General features: G+C 38.5%; 1 protein-coding gene across 7 annotated transcripts in view; it reads left to right on the top strand.

Moving 5' to 3' along the window:
- Positions 1–27,961, top strand: part of APC (APC regulator of Wnt signaling pathway) — a 97,519-nt gene that overhangs the window by 7,510 nt on the left and 62,048 nt on the right. The window contains exon 1 of one of the 7 annotated variants that reach the window (XM_014258744.2): positions 19,969–20,035. The exons of the other annotated variants lie outside the window; for them this stretch is intronic. The gene's annotated coding sequence lies outside the window, so the exon portion shown is untranslated. Of the gene's footprint in view, positions 1–19,968; positions 20,036–27,961 lie in introns of those variants that run through there. 7 annotated transcript variants of the gene reach the window in all.

Genomic DNA, 27,961 nt, shown 5'->3' with positions numbered 1-27,961 from the left:
TTGCCTAAATTTAGTTCATTTCTGATTGGTTCGCCAGATCTCCCAATTCCGTCAGGCCACTGAATTCAGCGGGGCACCCCCCGGTCTGAGGAACAGGGGTTATGGGATCCCAGTTCAGATCACGTCGGGGTTACCAATAGTTATAAATTAAATTCAGCCAAATTTATCAATAACAATTTTATTGAAAAATTTGCAAAATCAAATTTTGGAAACAACCACAATCACTGTCAGCATCGAGCCCAGGATCAGTGCTGGGTGAACTCTGAATCAGCCTCTGTCTCACTGATTTCCCCAAGTTCACAAACTGTCTTTCGGAGAGCTGATTTTTATAGGGTTTTTTCAGCTTGAGGCTATGCAGCTTCAGTTACTTTCTTTTTCTTGTGTTATTACATATTGGTATTTCTGCTTCTGGACTGCTGATGAGTTTTGTGAGAAGGAGATGAAGTTTGAGTGGTTTTTTAGGAAGCAGGCTTTGAGATGTAGAATTGTGGTGAGTTTTTTTTAGTCTTGAGTATTTTTTTTTTGGGGAAACCAACATTGAGATGCATGGTCCTGGAGAATTGGATCAAGTTGATACCAGGCATTAATCACTGGGTCGTTAGAGCGCTTATCTTGCCCTGGTGGACCCACCTCTTCTCGATGTTATCTTAATTGTTGGGTTGTTCTCTTGCAAATTCCTGGTTTTCCAGCATCTGCTCTTGCAATCTCAAGTTGCTTGTGTTTTTTACATGAAACATGTTTTTATACTTGATCTTATATGTGTAAAATAAAACGTGAATTATACTAACATATATTACATTTCTTAATCCTTTTTTTACCAGTATTGGCAAAGCAAAACCCTTATTACTTCATAGCCATACCTTTAACACCCTTCAGATTAGCATAACAAACTTAAAAAGTACCTCACACTGTTGGGATTTTGGTTCTAATCAACTTGAATTATGACTACAAATATAACTTCGGTTAAAATAGTGTTATAAATTATTGTGATGGTTATTTCAACAGCAAATCAGGGTGTGCTGTCACGGAACATGTATTGTTGTGTGATGACTGTTCACTTTCAGTGAAAAGGTAGCATTGAGTTGCATCAGTTGTAGCTGTCTTATAAAGGTGGAGCTGGGCAGTGAACATCTGTTCAATATTGTAGCTCAATTTAACAGGGATAGTGAAGGATAGGGAAGAGGTATGTGATTGGAAGAAAGATTAAAAACATAAATACTTGTTTGGATTTGGTATCTTCATGTGCTACTGTAACTACCTCTGATATTGCTTGATGATTGTGGTCACAAAGTATATGCTAATTTGAAGCGATTGCCGAAGATTAACTGGGTTCATGAGTATGTTCATTTGTGTGTTAAAGCAGTTGTTCTTTATTAAATATTAGTAATCTTCAGCAGAAGTAAGAAATTTTAGAAACATCAATTATTTTTCAGATCAGAGAGAGTTCATTTTGTCATTACTTCCACATGGATTTTCAGAAGATATAATATTCAGTAGACAAGATTATTGTCTGAATGAGTAAATACACTTGTATTAGAGGATAAGTAGTTTGATTTCTCTATGGAAATAATAAACTGAAACATTGAAGTTTAAGTACCAATTGCATTTTGATATGGCTTTCATAAATGTAGTAGTAGTCTTCAGGGGTGCATTTTAACCCTAAGCTGATAGAATATTAATCTGTAATGGAAGAAGAGACCTTATTCATGTAGACTTTATTTTTAAAATAAAAATAATTTAGACTATGTGAAATAGTATAAAGGTGCCTCCCTTATTGCAGTGATTTTTTTGAAACTACAAACTTTATATTCTTACCCTATAATAGAATTCTGGTGACACAGTCACATTACTTAAGACTTAGCTTTTCACACATAGGTTAAATTCTTGGAGCGAAAGTTGCTTATTTTTCTGGAAATCAGATATAAATAAAAAGCTCTGATTTATGCTGTTAATGGTATAATTGTTGGCTGCTTTAAATAGGTTCTGAAATGTGCTGAGTTTCACAAAGCTGTGTTTGGCTGTTAGTAGATGGGCCTTTTTTTGTAGTAACTGGCATGTGGAGGGAACTGGAAGAAAACTAGGACTTCTCATTATTGTGTGCAAGAGTGCAAAGAAATCATGAAAGCATAAATTGTGAGTTGGCTTTCCCTTTATTAATGGAAAAAAGTTCTCAGGATCACGTGGGCTTTTTCTCTTCTCTGAAACTCCTGCTATGGCAAGTCCACATTGCTGCTGTTCTTCTATTTAAAGAACCTTGGCCAGGAATCTCTTTAGAACTAAGCAATATTTTTTTTTAATAGAATAGTGTTAAAAATTTCAATTTAACACATTTTTTTACAGAAATTTAGGTGTATTACTCAAAATAGGCCTGCTTTTTCTCATTGTTCTCTCACTTTAAGTGAACTAAGTCATAAAACTCAATGGTAGTACATGGCTGTGCTTTGCAATTTATTTACATACTGTAAGTTGAAATTCAGCTGATAAATGAGAAGCATTTCCCTCAAGCCCCTGCTGGCTTGTGTTACAGAGTTTGTGGGCTAAGGACTCTGTGTAGGTGGTGAGGTGACTTCTGATTCATATCTGTCAACCTGACCTCAGTGCCAGGGCAGGCCATGGAGCAGATTGTGCTGAGGCACATGCAGGATGACCAGGGGGATAAGACTCAGCCTGCCTGGGATCATGGCATGGATTTATGAGAGGCAGGTCTGGCTTCGCCAGTCTGGTCTTCTATGATAATGTGACCTGCTTGGTGGTTGAGGGGAAGGCTGTGGCTGTTTCCTGCCTGGACTCTAATAAAGCCTTTGGCACTGTCTCCCATGGCATTCTCTTGGAGATACTGGCTGCTTATGGTGTGGACAGGTGCTGTGTCACTGGGTGAAAACTGTCTGAACGTCTGGACCTGGAAGTGATGTGGATGGAGTTGTGTCCAGCTGATATCTGGGCACCAGTGGGATGCCCCAGGGTCCAGTGTTGCAGCCAGTCCTGTTTAATGGAGTATTCCTTCAATCAGTATGCAGACAACACAAAAGTATGCGCAAGACAAAAGTTGGGCAGGAGTGTTGATCTGCTATAGAGCTGGGAAGATCTGCAGAGGGATCAGAGCAGGCTGGATCCAGTGGATGAGGCCAAGGGATTGGAAGTTCAAAAAGAGGAAGTGCACAGTCCTGCCTTGGGTCACTGTTGCATTCTGTTGCAACAGCAGGGTCTTGTCCAGGGAAGTTACAGCCACTGGTGACTGACATGGAAATTAACGAGACACTTTGTTAAACTCAGGAACCCATTTATTGGGGCGTCACCAACACAGGAACCAACTCAGCTTGATCCAGAGATGGAGAACCTGAACAGAGGCAGGGTCGTGGGTTTTGGTCACAGCAAGGGAGAAGCCCCAGGGGCACAAACCAATAGGGGTACAGTAGGAGGGCTTAATGCAGAATACAACAAATTGCAACACAAGAAAGGCAGAACACCTCGGGCTGACACCCCATGAGGGATTTTGGGGATGGAGCAATTTTTCCTGGGCTTATAGGGCACATCCCGCAAGGCAGAGAGGTGTAATCCTCTTCCCAGGACTTAAAGCCGTGCCTCTCACTTTAACAGTGCTTATTTAAAATCAAATCCTTGCTTCTTTGGCTGGGGGTTCTCCACAGGTCACAACAACCCCTTCAGCTGTGGCTGAAAGTGGCTGAAAATCTGCCCTGTGGGCAGCCCAGGGGGAGCTGATCAACAGCAGCTGAACGTGAGCCAGCTTGGGCCCAGGTGGCCAAGAAGGCCTGGGGCGTGCTGGCCATGTGTGAGCAATAGTGGGGCGGCAGGAGCAGGGCAGTGAGCGTCCCCCTGTGCTGGGCAGCGCCGCGGCCGCAGCTGGAGTGCTGTGTCCAGTCCTGGGCCCCTCTGATCAGAAAGTCATTGAGGGGCTGGAGCGTGTCCAGAGAAGGGAATACAAATGGGGAAGGGGCTGGAGCATGAGTCAAATGAGGAGCAGTTGAGGGAGCTGGCATTGTGTAGCCTGGAGAAAAAAGAGGAACTGTATTTCTCCCCACTGCCTGAGAGGAGTTTGTGGTGAGGTAGAGATCTCTTTCTGTCTGGTAACAAATTACACCAGGGGAGGCTTAGGTTTGATATCAAGGAAAATATCTTCACCAAAAGGGTTGTCAAGCAGGCTATCAGGTGAAGTGATGGACTATATGGACTATAACAAAGTGATAAAAAAAAGTGATAACAAAATGATAAAAACAATATAATTTCTCAGTCCCTGGAGGTAGTACTTAAAAGACATGTAGTTGTTGCACTTAGGGGCATGGTTTAATGATGTCTTGGCAGTGTCATTGGTGTTGATGATCTTCAGGGTCTATTTCAACCTAAATGATTCTTTGAGCCTAAAAAAATGACAAATTAATGCCTGAGTAAGCATGCCAGGATAGAACTTTCAGCTGTCATTGTTTATGCTGAAGTGGATTCCTGCTCCTTATTTTGGTTTGTCTTCTAATGTGTGGATTGTTTGGTTTTGGAGTTTGTGATTTTAATGTGTATAATTTTGTAGCTGTTTTTGGGAGTATGGAAAGGTAAGAGTGTGAATAAAGATGTAATACATACTGGTTGTAGAAATAAGAAATGAGGTTCAAACATGGAAGTGAAAATAAAAAGTACTGTAACATTAAATGTATCCCTATAACTTTAGTGGATATTACCCATCAGCGTCTTGTATGACATTTTTTGTGCAAAAGTTGTGTGAATATCTTTGGTCACAGACTTCATGCTTTCAGTTACATACAGCTTGGTCACAAACCTCATGTTCAGATATATACAGAATGGATCTGTATTCCATGTTGCTGCTTGTGTTTTGCTTGGAGAAACAGAATAAACTTCAGAGTGATAGGAAAAAAGTGCTAGTACATCAGAATTATTATAAGGAATTTGTCCACTCTACTCATTATATGTCATGTGGCTTTGTGTTGGAAAAAATTCATGGAATTCCAGTGTGTTACTAGAAACAAAGAAACATGGCATGTAGCATGCAGAGATCTTTGTTGTGATGAGTGTTTCTTGCTTTTGGATTTTATTGTTAATAGTTTTTTTATAAGTAGTTTTGTAATAAATCTGTGTCCTCCTCAGTTGAGATAGAGTTGTAGACTCTTCCATTCTCTACCCTTCATTAGACAAGTCATTATGAAGATGGTTTTCGTGATTGCTATAGATAGTTGTTTCTCAGTGTGCTCTTGCTTGGATCTGATCTCTGTTCTCAGAAATTATTCGTTTGCCAAGCAGTGGAGTTTGATGAAAATAATACTGCTTTTCGTGCCACTCCTTGATTTCTCTTAATTGCACCATACAACTGCAAAAAAGTTAGTGCTGTGGAGAAAGGTAGAATTGAGGTGACTTTATGGCTAGTCCTCCGTTTCAGTGTTTATGTTTGCAGGGAGGAGAAGGGGAAGATTTAGTTGTTGCTGGCAGCACAGACCTGAAGATCAAATTTAGACAGTCTGTTAAAAAGCAGTAGTATATGCTATTACAAGAGACTGCCTGTCAAAATGTCTTTTTTCACAGGTATGCAGGCCCTTTGTTATGCAGGAGGATATTTTTTTTTTCACAGATAGTGTGTACTGTTTTTTAATGTACAAAGTATTTATATTCTGAACATACACTTTGGAAAGTCCTGCTGCATAGTTAGCATTAATCAACTGCTCTTTGGCTATGTTTGGGAGCATATGTAGGATGGAATGGGAAGAAAATCTACCATGTTGATACCTATTTGGGGCATTGGAATTTAGTAGCTGGGAGAGTACACTGATTTAGTTTGTAATTTTTTTTAGAAGTGTCTTCTGTTTCAGACTTGTCATTGAAATAAACTCTCCAACCAGTTTGTTAGGTTAGGAAGTCCACATTACTCATTTTGCTGAGTGCATGGGGATAGCTCCACCCAACATCCACATTCACTGTCAGAACTTTTCACTACACATTGTAGCAAACAAAGAAATTAGTGTTCATTGTCTATAAATTGGATCATTATCTTTATTAATTAGTATTCTGTCTTCTATTGGTTATTGATTTCTTGCTTATGTCATTCTAATTAGCCCAATTTTCACTCCTTTTATTATCTTTATGTCAGATAGAGAGGGTTTCAATACTATTGCTGAATTTTCTTTGTTACTTTCTTATTTCAGGGTTCTGCAAAATGTTGTTGTGGTGCATAAATTCTGCATTCTTTGTGTCCAGTTTCAGCAACCGATCTCTCTCCCAGGCTTCTCCTAGGTCAGAGATCACTGAAGCTTATCCAGGTTGATTTGAATTACTTTAGAAAAATTTCAGTAATTTTCCCAACCTCTGTTCCCACAACAGCAGGTTTTGACAAACCTTGGTAAATGCTGGCTACAGTGACAGATGACAGAGCAGAAGTTTACACTATGTATGATTAATTAAAACAATAAATTAGAAAAGTTAGTTAAAACAATTGATTAGAACAGTTAGTGGGAAAGTTATGAACTAAGCACTATATGGTACAAAACTAAGCATTAGTCATGGGTAGGGATCAAACACTATTGTGTGAAGGTTATGAGTATTTTCCAGCATTTTCTCCCACTGCTACATAGACGTTTTAAAAAAAATATAACTTTGTTTGGAAACAGGCATAGTATCAGGACGGTCGTGTCATTCGCTAGCTATAGGAAAAGTATTTTTTGAGGCTGTGGTATAGGAATCTGTTCCTGTTCTACAGGAAGCAGTCATGCTGCTTGTTATCCTCATAGATGGTCAAGGTTTCTTTTCCTAGTGGGATATAGCAACAGTTTTTATTTTCATTCTAATGCAAACATTGAAACATTCAGTTATCACTGATAATTGAAACATTTAAAATGCTTCTTTATTATAAAAATGTGGAATAAAAATTGCCTAATTTCTCTGACATAGTTTAGTATTGCAATGCATTCCTTGCCTGCTTAAACCATCTATAAAGAGGTTGTTGGGTAGTGCAACATTTTTTGACTGCAGCACTGTTGATTGTCATTTCAGGCATCAGCAGTTATCTCCACTGGTTTTGTAAGTCTGACATCCTTTGGAACAGGTTAAGCTTCATCAAACTGTGAAACAAGACATTTATTTTGGAAATACTGAAGTAGTTTGATCAAACAAGCTCTTTGTTTTATTAAGTTGTATTTTGTGTGCACAGTGTCTGAATAAAAATACTGAGTTCCTCAGCTGTTCCTCTTGGACACAAGTCATAGTACTGCTATCTTTGTAGTTCTAAATTCAGATACAAGTCTTGCAAAGAACTTCCACTTTGTCTCAAGTTGCTGACATCTTAGTGTCATACTACTACTGTCCATCTTGGTTAGTGCTGCTCAGATTTCATGTTTTTTTCCATGGTTAGCTGTTTCCAAAACACCATCCTAATATTTTATGTGTTTCAAAAATACATATTTGAAAGTATTTTTTGTGTGTTGCGAAGTCTTTTTGTAATCATATTGATCTGATGGCTGGCCATGTTGGTCTTCACTATTCAGAAAAGTGTGAGCTTGTTCTTAGGACCAGAAATTTGGCATGCCTTAATTTCTTAGCTTTTTGATGCAATTAAATAGTGAGTTCTAGTGCCCAGTGCTTTGAAACATCTTTTAAAGGTCTATGTGGGTGACCTTTGCACTCACCTTGCCTATTTAGTAAAAAATACTTTTCCTGTAGCTGATGTAGTTCCTGTTTTGAAATTTTGGTATTCTGTAGGAACTTGCTTATTTCAGTGAAAATGCTGGCCATCTTACCATTTTGCTGTTCAGTAAAAGCTTCAAGTACATAAGTAGACACTTCATTTTCATGACAAAGGGAAATCAGCTTTTTCTCTGAAAGAAAGGTTTGTACTCTCAGGCCTGTACCAGTGTCCCTAAAGCTTTCCCAAAGGAAAGAGGGTCTCTTATCCTAGAGGTTCTTTGAGTGAAAAAATCCCATTTATGATGTGCAAAGTGTAGGTTGTAAAGGGCTAAGTAGCTGTGCTTCTTCTACTATAGTAGAAGGTATACCAGACCAAAGTTGTCTTGAACTCCTGAATATTTTTTATTTTTTTTTTGGTGAGTTTTAAGTTTTTTTGGTTGTGTCTTTTAGAGTTCAGCTGTGTTGTGGAGGGAGAGATACAGGTATTTGAGTTAGACATTCTTCCAAAAAAATGTTGTATATGCCTTGAGTAATGTGATTTCTGGAGTTAAATGCCTGCCTTGTCTCACTGAGATTGTTTGCAGCATCTGTATTTTCTGCTCAGAAAGATCTACATTTAAGATCTCTACTCCTTCTAATCTGTTTCCTGCAGAATTTGCAATCCAAGGACTCAAGTCTCCTTGATTACTCTGTATTAGTCATGAAAGACTTGTATGTCAAATGAAGTTTGGGTAAAATTGTTTGCTATCAGCAGATGCTGTACAACAAAAATAATCGCTGTATAGCACCTGCTATACACCAGGATCTAGACCAGTCAAAAAAAAAAAGCTGATTATGTTACAATTTACTTACTTCTGGCATCAAAAGTGTATCTGTCAGGAGTTTTGGTGTAAAAGCTTCAGTGCCAGTAACCCTGATGCTACAATTAACACCTGTCATTGCTGAGAAGATGGAGTCAGCAGGCAGTGCTGAAATACAGGAGGTTCCAAGGTTAGCAAATCCAATATATGATCATATATTCTTCCACACAGTTGCTTTTTAACATAAAGCTAAACTGATTCTTAAAAATAAGACAGTATACTAAAAAAATTGTTTACAGTCTTTGTTAATACCAGAATTAAAGACAACTGAATGCTTCCCAGTTTCTTTATATATCTGTTTCTTTAATCATTCTTGGTACTAGTCTTCCTTCCCCTCTGTATTTCATCAGAATTACTGTATTAGAATTTTGTTCCATGGTACTCAAATTATTCAACTAAAAGCATTTTGTTTTAGAGGAGTCTAATTTAAGCCCTTTGTAGTGGAGCAGTAATGCTGTTTCCTCAAAAGTAAGGAAAAAACCTTACAGAATGCATGCAAATTATTTCTAGCATTTGCTCTAGCATTTTTCTACATCTTGTTTTGCTATGTCAATGAAAACTACAGGTCTAAATTAGAAACACAAGATGAAAAAGGGCACTTGCTACTGTGATTTTTTTTTTCGTTCCTAATACAGCTTATTTGTTTATATGTATTGTTATATGTGTTAATGATTTTTTATAAATCCAATGTACTGAACATCTTTTGGGGGAGAAATGACAACATAGAATAATGATACTTAATTCACATGTATAAGTGTCTAAATATGTTCAAAATGAGCTGTAGAAAGTTTTAAGAGCAGAGCATAGTTTGGAATCAATTAAACAGTCTTAATTAAGTCAATTTTTTTTTCCTTTCTTTTCACTTTAGTGTCGCTGACAGGGTAGCAAGAAGCACAAAGTATGCCTGAGTACGAGTTCATATACCTATATGGTTATTGTATTTTTGTCCTAGAACATCTTTGTTAATTTAACATGTATACACTGTAAATCTATATCCTTGCATTCAGTTAGATTCATTCCACTGTTGTGTTAATGCATGCCAGTACAATCAAGTACCCAGAATATTATGAGGCTTCTTTTTAATTAATATAAGACTAATGGGATGTTTGAATTGGCATGGAATTAGGTCTCTGACAAAAGCTTTAGATGCCAGTCCAAGTGATGGCTTGCTAATTAAATGTCTAAATGTCATTAAGACCTTGAGAACTAGACTTGATTCATAAAGCTTTTTCCAAAAAAATGTTTCAAGTGCTGGAAGCTGAAAAGAATTAATTGAATGGAGAAAGAGAACTTGTCTTCCTCTAAAACCAGTGGATTTGTGTATTGCTTTGTTTCCATGAAAGAGTAGTTGTCCATAGATGACTGTCTTTATATTGTTCCAAATCACTCCTGCAATTTTACTTGTGAGCAGGATGTCTAGGTCTTTCTTTTTTTTTTTTTTTCCATAAGTGAAATAGTGCCCATAATGATGTAAAGGTACTGAAGAGTCCACGTGACAGTCTGGTATGTGTGCAGCAAGGAAGACCTGAAACTAGTTGTAGTGACAAAGCCTGGTTGTAATTCACTGCTTTCTAATTTAGAAGTCTCAGGTGGTTTAGAATATTTTAACTTGTTTGAAAAATACTGGAAGGTGTGTCTACCTTCAAGGTACCAGTGCTGCTATGGCTATGCTGCTCTGAATATGGGTGACTTTGGAAAGTACTTGTCTGTTACTTCCTTAGCCAGTGTCTATTATTTAAAAACTTTGTGACCAGTGACATAGAAGTGATGGAGTTCTTTAGAATGCCAAGTAATTGTGTGTGGGTAGTTTGCCACCTGGTTCACTGTTCAAAGAACTATTTTATTCAATCTGTCTTCCCTTCAAGTTTACAGTATCATTTCTGAACATGAATGGATAGTGCTTTTCATTATTTTGCCTCTGTTCTGAATTTTTCAAGTTCTAAATATAATTATATTTCAGAACTGCTTTATGTTGTGGAAACCTCAAAATCCTTAAAAAGACAATTTTTGTGATAAAGCAATTCTGTTGCTCATAGCCTGCAGTGCAGAGCACTACCAGGCACTTGGACTGGGTAATAAGGCTGTCATGAGCCTCACTACCAGCACTTGCCAGCATTTCAGGAAAGGAAGAGCGAAAACCAGTAAATACGAGAGCATCAGAAAAGTGTCAGCTAGGAGTAGACTAGAATGCCCCTGCTATTGTAGCTCACTCACTGAAGTCATGCTGTGACTCCAGCCTTTCCTGGAAGTGCTAGGACGTAGTGGAGTGGCAGTGTGCTATCATAGATGCTGTCCTTTCTGTGTGGTGGGCACACATCTGGGCACACAGGGGCAGTTCTGGTCGAGTCATTCATCCTGGTAACTTTAGTCACACCTGTATGTGATAGCATGATGAATGTGTGCCACAATGTGAATGTAATTCCCAAGTGTCTGGTCACAAGATGGGGAAAAAAAAAAAAAATCAAGTAAAGCAGAAAAATAAAGAAGTGAGGCTGGAGAACAGCTCATTCATATTCTTGAATAAGTAAATTTCAATTATTGCCTATTGTGCTTCTAGAGAAGGACTGTGGTTTTCTGTTTGAGTGACAGAAGGGATTTTGTCAATGGCATGGAATCTCTCCTATTGTTTCTTCCTTGTTAGAACAAGTATTACCTACTGTGCAGATTTTTGCCTTTCTCTTGCCACCTGGGGTAATTAGCGTACAAAATTAACTCCTTCAATGTTGTGGGAAATACTTAAAATTCTTGAGCTCTCAGCTTACCTTAATTTTCAGGCATTAAGTTTCCCTGCAAGACCTTTCCCTGCAATTCCTATTTGGAATTTTTCTTTGTGTAGAAAGAATGCATTATGTTTGTTTGGCAGTTTTCTTGGGATTTCTCAGTTTACTTAGGTTTGCGAGGCAAACTTTAAACTTGAATAGTTTGAATTTTAACATGAGAACAATTACAAAATACTTTTAGGAAGGGATTCAGTACTTGATTAGAAATATATACATTTATAAAAGAGTAACGGATCAATGAAATGCAAGTTCATGCTGAAGAGGACCGTTTGTGTCAAATATGACTAAGGGCTGGTGTTCTAGCTGACTTGCACTGGAGATTTTTGAAAATACCGTCTTTTCATTTAAGATTGAAGTATTTGGGTTATGTATTAGAAGAAAAAGTAGTCTTCTAGTACACTTAGTGATGGTGAGCTTTTGTAATATTGTTGTGATTAATTAAAATTTTCCCTTCCCATGTCTATAGGGATTGGAATCTAAGATGCAAAGTACACCAGTATCTTAGTTTTTTAAATTGTTACATTTTAACTGTAACTCTGTTTCTACAGTGTTGCAACATGATATTCTTTAATAATGCAATTCTAACATGGGTTCTAAGATTCAGTGCATGCAATTTAAGTATTTGGTTGAGTAGCTTGTGATGCTGGTTCAAGCTAGGAAGAGAAGCTGGCACTGAAATACATATTCTATCTGGATCTATCTAGATCCTGCCTAGGAATTCCTAGGAGGAATTCCTGCCTTCTCAGTTTTTGACAGTTTTTGATTTAAATGTGTTTTTTCCGTTCTTTTACTCCACTGATGCTTTGTTTGTTCTGGGCATCGATATCAGTCCTTTTCTTCAACTGCTTTTTCCCAGTACTGTACTGAAGTAACTTGGATAGTGGTAAATTTTCACTAGTTGCTGTCTCAGATGCTGACTTCATTACTTTGAAGATGCATGGTGATTTCCAAGATTATGAACAGCCCAATGTAAGAGCAGTTTTGTGTGACACCTAAAAATGTGGATCATAGAGCCCTGTTGCTACCTGTGTAGGTAGAGCTTTGTACTAGAAGCAGCTTGTCTAGAAATACAATGCATATTTAAAATTTGTATTCCTTTTCTACTCCATAGGTAGATAAATTTTTAAAAAGTATTCCTGCTGCTTGAATACCAGGCAGAGCAGCTTATGCTTGAATTTTTATCCCCTGTAAGCTGGACTTTCATTATTAGGAGAATATATCATAAGATATTATAGATTTCTCAGACTTTTTTTATAAAAACACCTCTCCAATGAAAGGAAAAACATTTTTTCCACCTCATTAGTGTTACTGAAATTAAGATTTAAAGATGTAATTCATTGAAAACCCCAATAGAAAAATGTACTTCCTAGCACCCACACCAGCAACACATATTTTAAATTGAGGCTGTGTATTTTTAGCTTTCAATGAACTGGCTAAACTGTGTGCCAGATGAGGAGGGGGAAAAAATTAGTACGCCACCATCACCTAGAGGCTTGTGTAACAGCAATTCCCAAAGGAAGAGAGACCCAAATCATCTCATGACACATTTTTATGGTGAATAAATAAGCTGAAGAGAGTCAGAATGCTTCCAAAACAAAAGCTAACCCAAAAATATGACATGAATAATTATTTGCAATGATTAATATGGCAGTGAGCAGAAAAACTTCATGTTGGCCAGGTGTCTTAGAGGGTTGTGCTACCTAAGAGCACAAGTCCATTCTTGTCCTGGTTTTCAGCTGAGATAGAGTTAATTTTCTTCCTTCTGCATGAGTGCTGTGTCCCACAGCAGCTCATCTCTGCATGCACAGAAATCAATTAATGGTGAAGTTCTGTATTGGTCCTGAGAAATGAGCTAGGGGATTTTCTTTCTTAACATTACCAAGCAATCAGCTCAGTCTTGATGGTGTGAGACTTAATTATAATTGTTCCAAGACATTATGAGCATATGCATACTGCAAGGAATTAAATTCTTGCAGCATTAACTGAACTGTAAACTTTCGTGTATTTCAGTTCTGGAGTGGATCCCAGCACTCTTCAGTGTGACCCTTACATTAGAGGCTGTAGAACAGTAAAAGCTGGTATTTTTTGAAATACCTTGTCTCAACTTGCGGGCTCAATCACTACTGAACTTTCATGATTTGATTAACCACAGCAATGTTGGGAAATTAATTTCCAGTCTGTCTGGTCTGTGCTGATGGATCTCTTTAAACTTGTGACACTTAAAAATATTTTCAGTATACAGTGATAAAAAACAGCCTACCTTTTTCTAAACCAGCTGAGCTGTACTCCTTAAACCATACAGCATAAATCTTCCTTGACAAGCCATTTTTATTTGTGGTCTTTCTTCAAACTCCCTAGTAATTACTTTTATCTACTGAAATGTGGAATTTTTTTATATTTTTGAGCATAATATATGTGTCCTCAGATTCCTTGCCAACACTTTATCTTGCAAATGATAGTTTTTCTAGATTGATTTGATATAGTTGTCCTCTTGTAGCTAAAAGCCTCTAAGGCTTGAGCCTTAAATGTTCAAAAGATTATAATTATGGTGAGAAAACTCACAGCAATGACTTAGCAAGATCTTTGTGTTTCTAGACCTTATCACAGCCTTTCTTAATGCAGTGGGTTTTAAGAAACTTGTCTCTAGCTGGAAATTTTTTAATCTTAGCAGACTTAGAGAATGGTCACGGTTAACATATGTTTTTTGGTAAAGGTTGTTGCTTACAGGATTCCACAAATATTAACTTCCCCTCTTTTTCAATACCATTGGCAAAAAACATGTTGATGACCTTTAGCTAAATAGATGACCTTCAGCTAACTGATTTATTACTACTAAAATGTCAGAATGCTTACAAGAAATAATCTTTTTCATTAAGAACATCTGGTTCAAACCAAACAAAGAGAGGGCTGAAAAGAAGATTGTGAAGGAAAAGGTAAATATTCCATTGAGACAGCTTCAATTTGTCAGTGGTGAAGAATTCTGGGATGCTCCTGGGCACTATAAAACTTACATAACCATGTAGCATCTATCTTTTAGCAGGGACCTCTGTCAGCCACAGTGTAACAAGAAACTGACTCTGACCATCTACTTGCACATGCAGTCATCCGTGTGTCATGTGAGTACTGTGCCTTCTTATGGTCAATGCTGAATATGAGGAAGCACCAAGTAGGGCTTTATTTTGTAACCCAGGCCACTGCAAGTGTTCCAAGTGTGCAGTTAGTGCAAATCTGCCATCAGACAGATCCAGAGTCTGACACCTCCCAAGAAACATGGGAAAATACACTGGTTTTTATCTTCCTTTAATATTTTTCTAGTGTATGGCCCTAGTGGAGAAAAGAGAAAAAGTATGTATTAATGAAAAAAGTCCTCTAGGAATAACCTCCCATTTGAAAAAAAATCACCAGAGAATCCCTGAGGTGTGCTGGGGTATGCAGGGGCTTTTACACTGAAGATGTTCAGCCTTCAAAACTATTAACAGGCTACTGAAACAGAATTACAGATGGGCTAAAAGGTGCAGCAAATTTTTTAAATTTGCTGGAATCCAAAGCAGTTGGTGTGGGTGGGTTGGCACATACCAACACAGTCTAGTCAGTGGGGTAAGCTACTCTTGAAAGTCAGCTCATTATCTATCTGATCACTGTGAACTCACTTTCTGCACATTACAGACAAACTGACAAGATTCCTAGCTCACATCTCTACAGTCAACTTCCAAATTTCTTCAAAGCTTGAGCCATTTAGTAGATTAAGTACTATCCATGAAACAAGAAGTGAAAGTTACAATATGCAGATACAGTGAACTACCTAACAAGCCTGAAAGAGCTACAGCAGAGGAAATGAAGTGATATAATGTGAGGATAGTGTGACGCTCCTAATCAGTGGATGAGGAAATCATAGATATTGTGACACAAAGTTGTCAGGTGGTGCTTATTATATAGCTGAGATAGAAGAGTGGATGGAGAAATACACTGGATTAACAGTTGTCTAAAAAAACTCTCTTAATTACAGCTTTACTGTTTTTAGAAAAAGTGACTAATATTGCAGACTGGGCTGTGGCTCCACATTAGAGCTAACAGATGAGGGGAAGGAAGCAGTATTTCTCCTTGATTTTTTTTTTTAATTTTTTTTCAAATTTCAAGCAAGAAAGCTTCATGCAGATGGAAAAACTTAGTGAGAGGGAAGAAAGTATGAGTGGGAGATGCCCCAGAGAGCAGACTACTTCTGAACAAAAGTAAGGAATTGGCAAACAGTAGAGAGCATTAAAATGTAAAGGATTTAAAGACCAAGTGTTGTATTTCTGTGCTCTTAGTTATGAAATAACTAAACAGCATGCATTTTTCTGCTTTTCTCATTTAGCTTATGATACATGTCTGTGGTGTAGTTAATTGACCCCTGTTAAAGACAGAGCTTGTCATTGCTTGTGGAAAAATCTTCAGAAGTTCAGGAACTGGTAGCACAACTACCGGGGCGGGGGGGGGGGGGTGGGAGGGAGTGGAATTTACTACAGGAGTATAGTAGACAATCGGTTCTTAGTACAGAAAATTCCTGTCTGTTTTTGTAGGACTAGTGCATGTGTTCTGGATGATACATTGGGAATAATTACAGAGTTCTTTTCTTCATTCTTTCTTCATCTGCATGAGAAAGGCAGTCCTTTAGGTCCTTGATCCTCAGGTAACCTTTTTCTGATGACCTTTCTGGTGCCCATAGTTGGAAGTTCCTATAGCTGGGGAAATAATATGCAATATATCTGAGAGAATTTTGATGGAGAAAGTACAGCTCTTAATGGCCAAAACAGTGATACTGATGCCAGTGGGAGCAAGTTATGAGTTTTCTCAAGGGTGTATATACCAGCTTTCAGTGGTCCTGGTCACCTGGTAAGGATGGGCCTCAGAGGAAACCTGTCTTTGTGTGGTAGTGAGAGACGTGAATGTACCTTCACAGTACTAAAGAAAGTAACAAAGAGAATATTCAGCTTCATTGATTTTTTTTTTTTCCCCCTATGTAAAGTTGAAAGGCATGAGACAACCTTCAGTTACAGCAGCTGCCAAAATTCATCCTCAGGTCCTGTGTTGGAACTTCTTTCTATGTAAAACATATGAAACTTCATCAGTTTCTTTTGTTAGTGAAATCTGTAAACTACTGCCTTCCTAGAAAGTGCTGTCTAATACAAGTCAATGCCTATGTCTTGCACTAGAAAGTTCTGAAGGCAAGATCTCAGCAGCATTGTTGTTTCACATTTGCAAGAAATGCCAAAATAGTTCCTGGCACAAGAGAAAGAATTGCTCTCATTACCCAGCCACTCCCTGCCCAGGGTTTCTGAGATAGGTAATTCTGTGCATCTTCAATTACTAATAATAAATTATCAATCACTTTAAATATATTAAACAGCAAAAAGCTTCTAGGGAGAAGAGTATTATTCCAGAGATGAGGTTGCAAAGGTGAAGAGAATTGTCCCATTTATGAGCCAGTGATGAAGAACCAGAAAACCTCTTGCATTTTCTGTTGTAATAGTCATGATTTTATGAAGCAAATAGATACTTTGGGGAATGTACCTTATATTTCTAAAAATTAAGACCTTAAACCTCTACTCAGAGATTCTAATTAGCACTACTAAGTTGTGGGTTGTAACAGTTAATGACAACTTTATTTGGCCTCAAAATGTATTTTTATAAATGCAGTGGGAAATACTTACCATATAGATTGCATCAAAAATTTCATAAAAACTATTGCCATTTCCTTTTCTGGACCCAAATTCCCATCTGATTCTTTGAGAATACTGGGCTGTGTAGGCTTCAGGGATCTTGTCCAAAATCATAGAAGTAATTTGAAACTGAACAGGTATCTTTAGATACTAAAATTTTCTGTTATTTGGATTTGATAGCTTCATGCAGAGATTTGAGCCTTCTAATAGATTTAAAAGGGTGGGTTTATGTAATACCTTGCAGGTATTGCTAAGTCTGCCGTGGTAATGGTTTCTTTCAAAGAGCGAAAAAGTCATCTTGTTCCATCTGCCAGATAGAAAATAACTAGCCAAAAATAAACATAGTCTAAAGAGTTTTTCCTGTATAATTCTGTTCTTTTTTCCTGAGAGCCTGACCTTTTTTTTTTTAATCAAACAGTGTTTTGTCGGTATCAGTTTTATTAGGAAAATCAAGTACCGCACATAGAAAGCAGTTTTGAGGGAATATATTCACCTGTGTAGCAGTGGTTTGACACCACTGGAAGATGCAATATAGGAACATTAATAAACATGCTGTTTATTAAGCCGAATTTCACTTAATACTGGATTTTGCTGCAGAGGCAATTGCATGTGACACAGACCATAAGCTGCCATTTTTATGAAATCATAACAGAATGGACATTGCTATGAGGGAGGAAGGAAAGGCTCTTTCCCTCCCTCTCAGCTGTCATATTGGCAGAAAGCATTAAAGAATTTGTGCTTCCACTTGTTCTGCAAATAAATTTGGGACTTCAGGCTACAGAACAGTGAATTTGCTCTGATTGCGGCTCCCAGACTTAAAAAGGATTAACCAGTACCAGGAGTAGCAAAAATCTTTTCATACAGTGGGAGCTGCAGTTAGTTTTTCAGAGCTGCAGAAAATGCACTATGGTGTGTGTAAATGAATACATTTTGTAGCCTTCCATCTTTAATACACCTGAATTGGGTTCTATAAAATTAACTGTACTTCACAATGCTTAGTTTTTCACTTTTACGTGTGGAATTTAGCTTTAAAGTATATAACATTTCAGTTTCTTTGGTTCTCTGGTGTAATTTTTGCACATGTAGTCATTCCAGGCTGTGTGGCGCTTCCCACTTCTGAACACTTGCCACTCTTTGGGTTTAAAAATATTACTGGAGCAACTTCATTTGGTATTAAGCTACAACTCCTATTGCAACAACTTGCCAACTGATAACACAGGTGTCGAGTGGTGTCTGTATTTATTTGAATGTACACTAATGAATGTGAATTGAATGTATAGAATTTTAGGATGGAGAGAGCTTCACACTAAAAACTGGGAATGTTTTGGTTTGCTTTTCTGAGGGGTGAGCAGTGTGTGTATCACTAAGATATCAAGTAAGATGTCTTTAGGTCTAATACCTAGCTAGGTTCTAAACTCTGAACCTTTTAAGAGTAATGTGATGTTACAGTTGAGGGAGGATGAACTTGGTTGCTGTGAAGTGGATCATAAACCACCATAAACCATAAGATGACTGTAATTAATAGAAGCTTTATAGCAGAAAATCATAAAGCCTGGAACACCCTTGACTAATGGCCCAGTTAACTTTGGCTTAAAGTATTTTACTGTTACAGCTGAAGTGACAGTACCTCTGCAGTTAGCCTGAGAAGTGAAGTTAGAGACAATTTTGTGCAGAACTATCCTGAAGGTAGAAGATGATGGGTCACTCATCCTCTTAATCGTGAAGATTTGATAAAAAGTTATCTTGTAAAGAGCATCTTTTCTGCATGTGGATTGTTGCCTTCTCTGACTGGAAAAAGGAAACAGCTGAAATTAAATTAGTAGTGTTTAAGTAATGTGTGGTGCAATTGCTCACACGCATGCACAGGCCTGCAGTGCCTTTCATTTCATGTCATCCCAGCTACGAGGTCCTACATGTCTGCTTGTCTCATGCAAATCCGAAAGATTATTATAGGCAGAATGAAGGATTATAAAAAGGCATATCAGGATAAATGTTTTAATGAGTTATCTATCCTTATGTTCCCTTGTATAAGCATATAACTCCATAATTTATGTAACATAGCACAGGGAAGGGCACTGTTCTGCTCTAGGTGAGGAACCATTTCACCTTTTCAGATGTCTAATATCATGCCTTATTTTGTTGAGATGGGCTGCACTGCCCATAGATCTATTCTTGAGTCATTCTAGGGGAGTAAAGAGGTTTAATTTTGTGCTGCTTCTGCAAAGCTGGCTTTTATATCAAAGTTTTTTAAAAGATTCCTATAGTACCTGTTATCTATATAATTGTTGGGTTTTTTAAAGTGAAAAACGAACACAAACAGCTGAAATATGGCTTAGTTTTTGCTGTCTCTTAAATTTCAGTAGTGTGCTTCTGTGAGGTTTTAAGTCATCCTCACGAACACGTTGTTACATCCTTACCCTTGGAGAGAGAATTTCTGGAAGGAGATTATAAAATAGTTTCATAAATTGATTTCTTTCATAAATTCATTTGTCTTTTAGATTTTTTCCAACTGGTACTTATTGTTCTGATTTAACATAGCTTAAATGTACCATATGTTTGGTTTGTTATTAAGCTACCAAGTAGCAGTAACATTTTCATATCTGAAAAGCACATGAAAATAGTGTTTTACTGAACTGCAGAGAAATCTGAGATGCCCTTGAAGGACACGCTTCCTGCTGCCTTTTTAAAACGCAGAGTCTCAGTTTATTTCTAGGTGAGCTGTAGCAGCTTTAGCGCTACTACAAGCAGGACCCCGTTTCCTTTTTTACATGAAAAACGTCAGATGTTGTTTTGGGCAGGCGGGCGAAGGGCGGCAGCGGCTGCCGGTGCAGCACGGCGCGGCCGGGCGGGTTTGCGCAGCGCGGCTTCGCTGTGCGGGGCCGCGCCCGGGGCTGCGCGTGGAGCTCCGCCCGGGGCGGGGCGGGGGCGGCCGCGCGCGCCATTGGCTGCGCTGCACGTGACCCGCGCGGGCGCGCCGGGCGCGCGGCCCTGGCACAGCCGGTGGCGCGGGCGGGGCCGGGCGCTGGCGCGGGGATGGAGGCGCGGCGGCCGCGGCCATGGGGTGAGTGCGGCGGCGGCGGCTTCCCGCGCGGGCGAGGCTCGCCGCGCCCGGGAGGGGCAGTGGGGAGTAAGCGGTTTCGTGGGTTAAAGGAAAAAAAAAACAAAAACAAGAAAACCTCTCCGCCCCTCCGAAAACCATAAAGAAAAAACCTGGGGTGCGAGGAAGGGCTGTCGCGCGGCGGGGAGGGGAGCTCCGCAGCCTCGGGGATGGGAGGGCGGGCACGGCGGGGAGCCGCCACGGGAGGGACCGAGCGCAGCCCGCCGCGCCGGCCGGAGGCACAAAGCCCAGCGGAGCCCCTGCGCGGGCTGCGGGACCGGGAGGAGTGGGAGGAGGAGGGGGAGCGGTGGCGGGCAGGGGTCTCGGGGCGGGCAGAGCCGCGGAGGTGCCCCTGGCGGGGCGGCGAGGCGCTGCCCGCGGGTGGCACCGGCCTGGCTTTGTTAGGGACAGGCGGCGGCGGCGCCTCCGCTGCCGCAGCGCGGGGGACGCGCGGGTGGGTGGCCGGTGGGAGCGCTCGGGGGGCAGCAGTGCGCCCTCGGCGCGCCCTGGGATCCGCTGACTTCTCACAGATTTATTTAACATCACAAAGAGGTGCTTGGGTCCGCGACTTAACCTGAATGCTGTGGGAAATCTTAATAAATTATGTATGAAGCAGTGGGTCCTTTCTTCCCCTTTGTCAGATACGCAGCTTTTATGCTAGTAATTAGGTCATTGCTAGCAGAGCGCTCCTTGCTTTTGCAAAAATGTGTGGAGATTTTTGGAGGACACATATGCTGCCAGATCATTTCATCCTGTTCGGGTCTCATGTCAAAATATAATATTCTTCATGTTGACTCGCATGGAGGACCTTGTATGTGGGCTGTAAGGGGCATTTTTCGTTTGATAGGATTTTCTTCAGAAGACCAGTAGGGCCCGGTTTTGACTTGATTTGGAGAGTCATACCCTGAAAAATGCCTTTTAAAGGCGTAGCAAGAAACATAGCTTCTTAGTGTGCATAGAAGTATTTTCAGTAAATTTCAGTGCATACGTGAATAGCACAATATAGATCTGTTTCCGTTTTTAAGTACTTCTTCCACCCTCTGCTGTTTCTTCTGTTGAAAATGCTTCTTAATGTTTTGGGTTTTTTTCCCTACTGTCTTTTTACTATTTGGTTCTTTTTTTGTGTTATCTAATGCAGGTAATAGATTTCTAAGTATTTTGTTAAGATTGTAGTTCTTTGAAAGTACACATAAGCATGTGTACTGAGAGCCATTTCCTGGAACTAGACTCCTCTGTATTTTTAAGGAGACATGAAGTAACTGTTAAAATGTTTTTCTCCTTCTCACTGTTAAATGCAGTGATGTGCAAAAAAGAATAAGAAAAGTTTCAGTTTAAATACCTGCTTTATACATCCCCTCGAAAAAATTTCTATATATACCATTTTTTTAGAATCATTAATCTCCTGTCTTAATCAGTAAGAGAGGCTTTGGATAGTATTACATTTTAAAACATCACCTGAGAACTTACTATTTGGAATAACTGGTTTCAAAAGGTAAATTGGTGATACTAAGTATTTCTGTTGTGGCATTTTGAGTCTTTGTTACAATTGCTTAAATGTTAAAGTAAACAGAAGATGCACCCCTTTTTTTTCCTAAAATACGGTGACAAAAGCACAGTAGTGATGATGATGATTATTATGGTGATGCTTCTTCCTGTACCTTTTTAACTCTTAAATAGTATAATTCAGTGTAACCACTGTAGTAGTTCTGTAAGTTATTCTTAAAATGCTAATTTGAATAAAAGATTCCTTTTAAATGTAATACTTTAAATTATTTATGGGTGCTAGCTCTCCTAAACATCATCCCTGGAAAACAAAATACTTGGTTATGATAAATGTTCTTGATGCATCTTGTCATAGTATGCAGTTGTTATATCAGCATGGAATAATACAGCCCAAGTTTGAAATGCATGTGGCTACAACTGGTTCCCTTGATCTCTAAATTCTTATACTGGATTTCAATATGCATCTTAATTTGGTTGGTAAAATGTTTATGTTGATGACATATGGTAAATTATTTTATTATCAGTGTGGTGAAATCCTGTTTAAAATAGGCCATACTACTAATGATGTTCTGTGATGGTAAGTTATTGTCAACAAAGACCTAGTTTCCGCTAATGATTTCCCAAAATTCATGCAGCACCTGTGTGATCAGGTGCTGATACATTTCCTGCAAGACAAATGGTCTTCTGGTCCTTGAAAGTGCTGAAGGGAACCCTGAAGATGGCCCTGATATGTCGTCCAAGATGGAGAAACACTTATTTATTGTAAATTATTTTTATAATAGAATTTTTTTTATAGTATGTATAATGTTTTTTATTACAACTGATTTATTTCACATTAATTGTTTTGAGTTTGTATTTTCAGGTAAAATAGGAAAGGAAATACTTGTCTCAGACTTTTTAATAGCTTGAACTTTCTAGAATTGAATCCTTAAAGATTACGAGAAATATAAAGGTAAACAGGAGCAGGTCATGTGCAGTGAGGGCATACACAATTAGTCATGAATAACAAAGATGATCACCTTGAAGGATGAGTTTTCAGGCTTGTGAATCATTCCTGATCCAACATAAGTTATGATTCAAATTAGGTCTAGAGTGGTTTGTGTTCAATATAGTATTTAAATGCAAATCACTTTTCAGATTTTCAGTCATATTTGGAACATAGCATGACTAACCAGCAAAGGAACTTTCCAGCCCAGAATTATAAAAGGAAGAAGTGGGAATTTTCTTGGCAATGTAAAGAAGCTGAATTTGATAGTTCATAGCCTGAAACATATGACTTCTGGATTTTACTCTTTTTGTATTGATAAGAATAGGTTTTTTATTGTTAGCATTCTTTAGTGAAATTCCAAACATTAAGTCATTTCTGTTTTTCACACAAACACACACTTGACCTTTATCATACTTGGCATGTAATGAGACACACAAGAGTTCAGACGATGGTGTTCTCATTCCTTCTCCTCATGGTATTTTACGCAATGTTGAGAAAATGGATCACTTGTTACTTTTGGTTAAGATGAACATATTATGGTTCTGTTCATGGCTGGTGAGTATGGGCAGAGTATTGAATTTACAAAAGTATGCCAAAATGTAATGATGGATTGAAAGCTCTTGCCAAGTTATGAATTAATTTCTGAAATAATTTAACACAAAAAACAAGTCTTTACCCAATCCCCACTCAAAGGATTTAGGAGGGTCAGGTATAGTAACATTTGAGTGTTTTAGTCTGCTGTCCACAAAAATAGCCTTTATGCAGAAGTGCCTGGAAAAACTAAAATTAAAATCTTTTTCATGCAACTGAAGTTTAGAGAAAATCTTTTAAAGGGACTAACACTTTCATAAATTGTATTAGGATAACTAATAACAGTAATGGCTCTTTATCTGGCCTTTGTTTTGTTTTTTTTCTTTTTTTACACGGTTGAAAACCCCAGGAATCCACAGTACATGTAATCTAGAGGTTTGGTATGATTTGTTATCAATTTTTTTTCAGTGTCATCCTTTTTAAATTTATTAAAAAGAGTAGAGTAGTGTTATATAACTGGCAGTTAATTTTCTGTTATCAAAGTTCTTGTTGCTGAAAGAAACTGGATGAAGAGCAGTTTTCTGTGATGATTGTTTTTCATACTCCTCCCTCCATCTCTGATCACCTAAGTGTGCTGAAGCAGAGGAAATGAGAACATGAACAAATCTGCTGCTCCACTCATGGGCAATTTCCATTCTGGGCTGAGTATTTTCTTAGTTGTCTCTAACCACACTCAAAGCCACTTCCAGATAGTTCATTATACTTGTGTCCCTGCATTGCCCAGCTGTAGAGATCCCAAACAAAATGGCTTCCCTTTCAGCTGCTTCTGGCTCAAAGTTTTGGGGATTGTTCTTAAATTGGGTTGGGGATAGGAGGATCAAATGTGCCGGCAGCAAATGCCATTTTGGTAAAGGATGGACTTACGATGGAAATAACATAGTTTTTCAGTGTAGTGCTGGAGAAGGCAGAAACATTTTTTCTGCTGTTTGGAGAGAATCAGAGTAAATGGGCTTTTATGATTGAGATCCCCATCATAAAATTGGATTGGGATTTTATGAGTCCAGTGGAGTATTTTTCAGTGAGTAGGGAAGGAGAGAGTTAGACAGTGCCAATGAAGGATAAACATTTTTTTAGATTGGCAAACCTTGAAAGCTTGCCCAAACTGAAATGGATAAGACAATCCCTGAAAACAGTGATACTCATTTTTTATAAGTTCTTGAACACAGCTCTTGGAGTGCTGGTATTTTGCCAGGGCTGAAAACCTGAAGGCATGCTTCAAACAAAATAATGGAAAATGCAATACAGGATTCATTCAACAGAGAAATTGAACTAATGCAAATTGGCATGGTTTAATATGTTCAAAATAAGAACAGCAAAACCCCCATGCGCTTCTTTCTTATAGGTGTATAGATAAGGAAGCTGCATAAAAATGGTCCACTTAAGGAACTCACCTTGGAATAGCTGTGCTGGATTTTTTGGCCCTGCCTGTCAGCCTTGCTCCTCTTTTGGAAATAGTTGTGCAACAACTGCTGAAGCATTGTGGCTAATGACCCAGCACAGTAAACTTTAACTGACACCTATTTCAGACTACCTTGGCAGTGGAGCAGTAATCTGCAGTGGTTTAGCAGCTGCCACTTGAGTATCTGAGCCCTTCCCCTCTTCCTTCGGTGGAACCAGGCACAGATGGGTGGGGCAGACAGCTGGGGAGGCACCCGCACAGCCCTCCCAGCCACCCCACCACTAGCCACAACCACTTCAAGTCAGAACCTGTAGGCCTAGTGCTTAAAAGTAATCTGTTTTAAAGATAGTTTAAAGAAATTAATTGGAAAAATATCAGGACAGTCAGCATTTCCTCCCTGAATTCAGTGTATTGTGCCCTTGAAGAAGCAACTCCTCATTAGACACATTCCCATAAAGGAATGGCAAAAATTGATAGAATGGTAAAGAATAACAAGGACAAGGTATTGGGCTTGGGACTGAAGAGTTACATAGAATTTGTGCATGTAGAAAGAAATCAGAGTTGATGGTTCTTCCCAGCCTTACTAAATTATATTTTAGATATTCATGAACTTTGGAGAGAATCAATATTTAAATGTAGATAAAAAAATTAAAAATAAAAATTTGAATCCGAAGATTAAAAATATCAAAATTCATAAGTATTCAGATATGTTATATCTACATGTAGAGTTAAATTTTTTACATTAAGAAGACAAGCAACATTGTGAAAAATCTGAGTTTCAGAGTATGGGAGTAAATCTGCTTTTTTGGTGGTTGTAGAATGTGATGGTAGTGTTGATAAATTTTATGGATAAAAGCAATAATAGGTGTCTGAAATATTTTCATAAGGAGATTTAATATATGACAAGTTGTTGGGGTTCTTAAGTAGAACCTCTTCAGGGCATGTTGAGTATATATGTATGGTTGCTGATTTCAAAGAAGAAGGCTCTGATCAATTAAGAAATTCTAAGTTTTCAGGCAATATTACATTTTTTCCTATCACTTGGGATTTGAGATCAAAATGGGTGTATGTAAATTCCTGTCTGGGTAGTGGCTACTTGTACAGTTACCTTAATATAGGAAAATACATATCTAAATCTTAACAGTAGGTTTGCATAAATTTAGGCTTCTCTTTAATTTTTATTTTAGTGCATAAAAGAGTTCTATCCAGCTTGAAATTCCTCTTCGATATGTATGTTCATGAAAAGTGCTGATTCAGTAAAGCGTGAAATTTCTTGTCACAATTTCACCTTTGATAGGAGATGGAGATGGAGAAGAAGCTTCTTAGTGATGAGAAATATCGAAGTAGCATGGCTATATTTTGGGTGTCTCTTACATGAGGGTATTGAATTTCAAAGTTTCTGTATTCCAAGATAGTTTTTTATCAAAGTAAATCTAGAGAACTCAGGATCTATTCTTGCCTTTGATGACCACTTTGTGAAGAAACAAAGCACTTAAGAGTGTAAAAGGGAGCTTGACTTGAAGCATAATAGTGAATTTCACAAAAGTGGGTTATGATGCATTTTCCCTTGGGCTGGGTGAAATGTGAAATGGATTCTGGAGGTCAGAGTTCTTCTCTTCTGTTCTCCCTCACTGTGGTGGTTTCCTACAGGGGGAAACAAGGGCTGTTTATTTTTGATCCAGCTGATTCTGACACTAGTGGTGTTGAACATGTTTGCATGTGCCATGGTAGAGCTTCAGATTAGTGGGCCGTGTCTAAGGTATTCCTTATTTTTCCATGGGCTGGTTAATTCTGCTCCAAATGAGGTGGGTTGTGGCTAGGAAACCTGTCTGGCCAAGAGGGTCCAGAGTTTAACTCTTTCATCAAGGCAAGTAATTTAACCACAGAGAAACTTCAAGAAGGCAATGAAATGGTACAGTCAGTTTCTATTTACACTGATGGTTGTGTGTTTAGAAAATCTATAATATATAATTTAGAAATTATTTTTAATTTATAAGTTTTGGGGTTTTTTTTACTCAGAGCATAATTCCAAGGATTGTTTTGGGACATGAATTCTCATCTGATGTGTCAAGTTTGAGGTAGTTGGTAAAAACGTATTTTCAGAAGAGAGGCAGATTTTAATTTTGAGGGGTTTATACATGGAACAGTTTATGTGTAATGGAGCCCTGTGATTTCACTCTACAAATCACGTGCTTGAGAGATGACACAGTGTTCACCATCAGAAAGCCTAAGCTGCTTTGCAATCATACATTACGTTTGTCAGTTTCCTTGGTTTTAAAATTAAATAATGGTATATTTTGTGAAATACTTTGGCATTACATTATTTCAGGAAAAGTATCAGCAAGTATCTTGGAGATATTAAAAATAAGTACAGCGTTTGTCTGTATTGAAGTTTAGGAATACAAGATTTGATTTCTTGAGCCATGAAGTCTGGCTCCTTCCTGTGTGCTGTGCTTGGCAAGGATCCTGCTGAACTACAAGTTCTAATAGATGTTGCCAGCCTAGGTTGATAAATGACCGATTTACACCCATTTGTTCTGTGTTTGTATTGTGTTTTAACATAAATATTGTTCTCCCTCTTCAGTGTTTTTCACTCCCTAATAACAAAGCATGCCTGTGTCATTCCAGCCTTTGATGTGCCAAGGCAGCCAAGGTTTGCTTGTCTAATTTATTCTGAGATACTCTCTCATCCCCTGATCACATCTTTCTGTGCAACCACTTAAACTCACTTTTCTTATCCATCTCTTTGTAAAAAGATTTGATAACTCTAGGGATGGTGTTTGCTCTCCTTGTGCCAGTCTCATTGGCAGCACACAGTGCCCTGCAGGCTGACTGCTGAGAGGCTTCACTACTCCAGGTTGAGATACCTTTGTCAGTGACCCTGTGTCGCTATGCTCTGCAATTCTACCCTGTTTCTACTGCTTTATTTCTCAGTTCATCAAATTCATTGTGTATGACATGGAGTCCTCTGACCTCGTGCAACCTCTTGAATTTATAGGAGCAAGTTTTGATGCCACTTCTTGTGCCAAAGTCAATAATGAAACATTTAAAAATGCCTGTCACAGTCTAGTTTTTGGGGAACTTTGCTGACAGCCTGCCTCCAGCCCAATAATTTGCCTTTCAGCAGTGCCCTGTGTCATCTTGATGTCTTTGCACTGCTCCTTACATATATAGTTTTTCTGTTCATCTCTGTTGCAGCTGTGGTGGCAGTGTCGCTTCCTTTGGGCATCTGTTTACTAAAAAAAAAAAAGTTTTGGGTTACCCTGGTTGTGATAATCATCTAGCTACTTTTTTTATCTGAAAACCCAAATAGCTTGACACTTGTATAATCGGGGTGAGTCCTAGTCTGAGGTAGGATACTTTATCTTAGTGGTGACATCCTACTTTCATGTTATAAGAATAAAGGAAG

This window comes from Pseudopodoces humilis, chromosome 4 (assembly GCF_049639895.1).
Source record: "Pseudopodoces humilis isolate 2021_Gansu_Grassland_sample_001 chromosome 4, ASM4963989v1, whole genome shotgun sequence".
Taxonomy (NCBI): Eukaryota; Metazoa; Chordata; class Aves; order Passeriformes; family Paridae; genus Pseudopodoces; species Pseudopodoces humilis.
The sequence above is the reverse complement of the archived record's forward strand: the minus strand, read 5'-3'. Positions and strand labels throughout refer to the sequence as shown.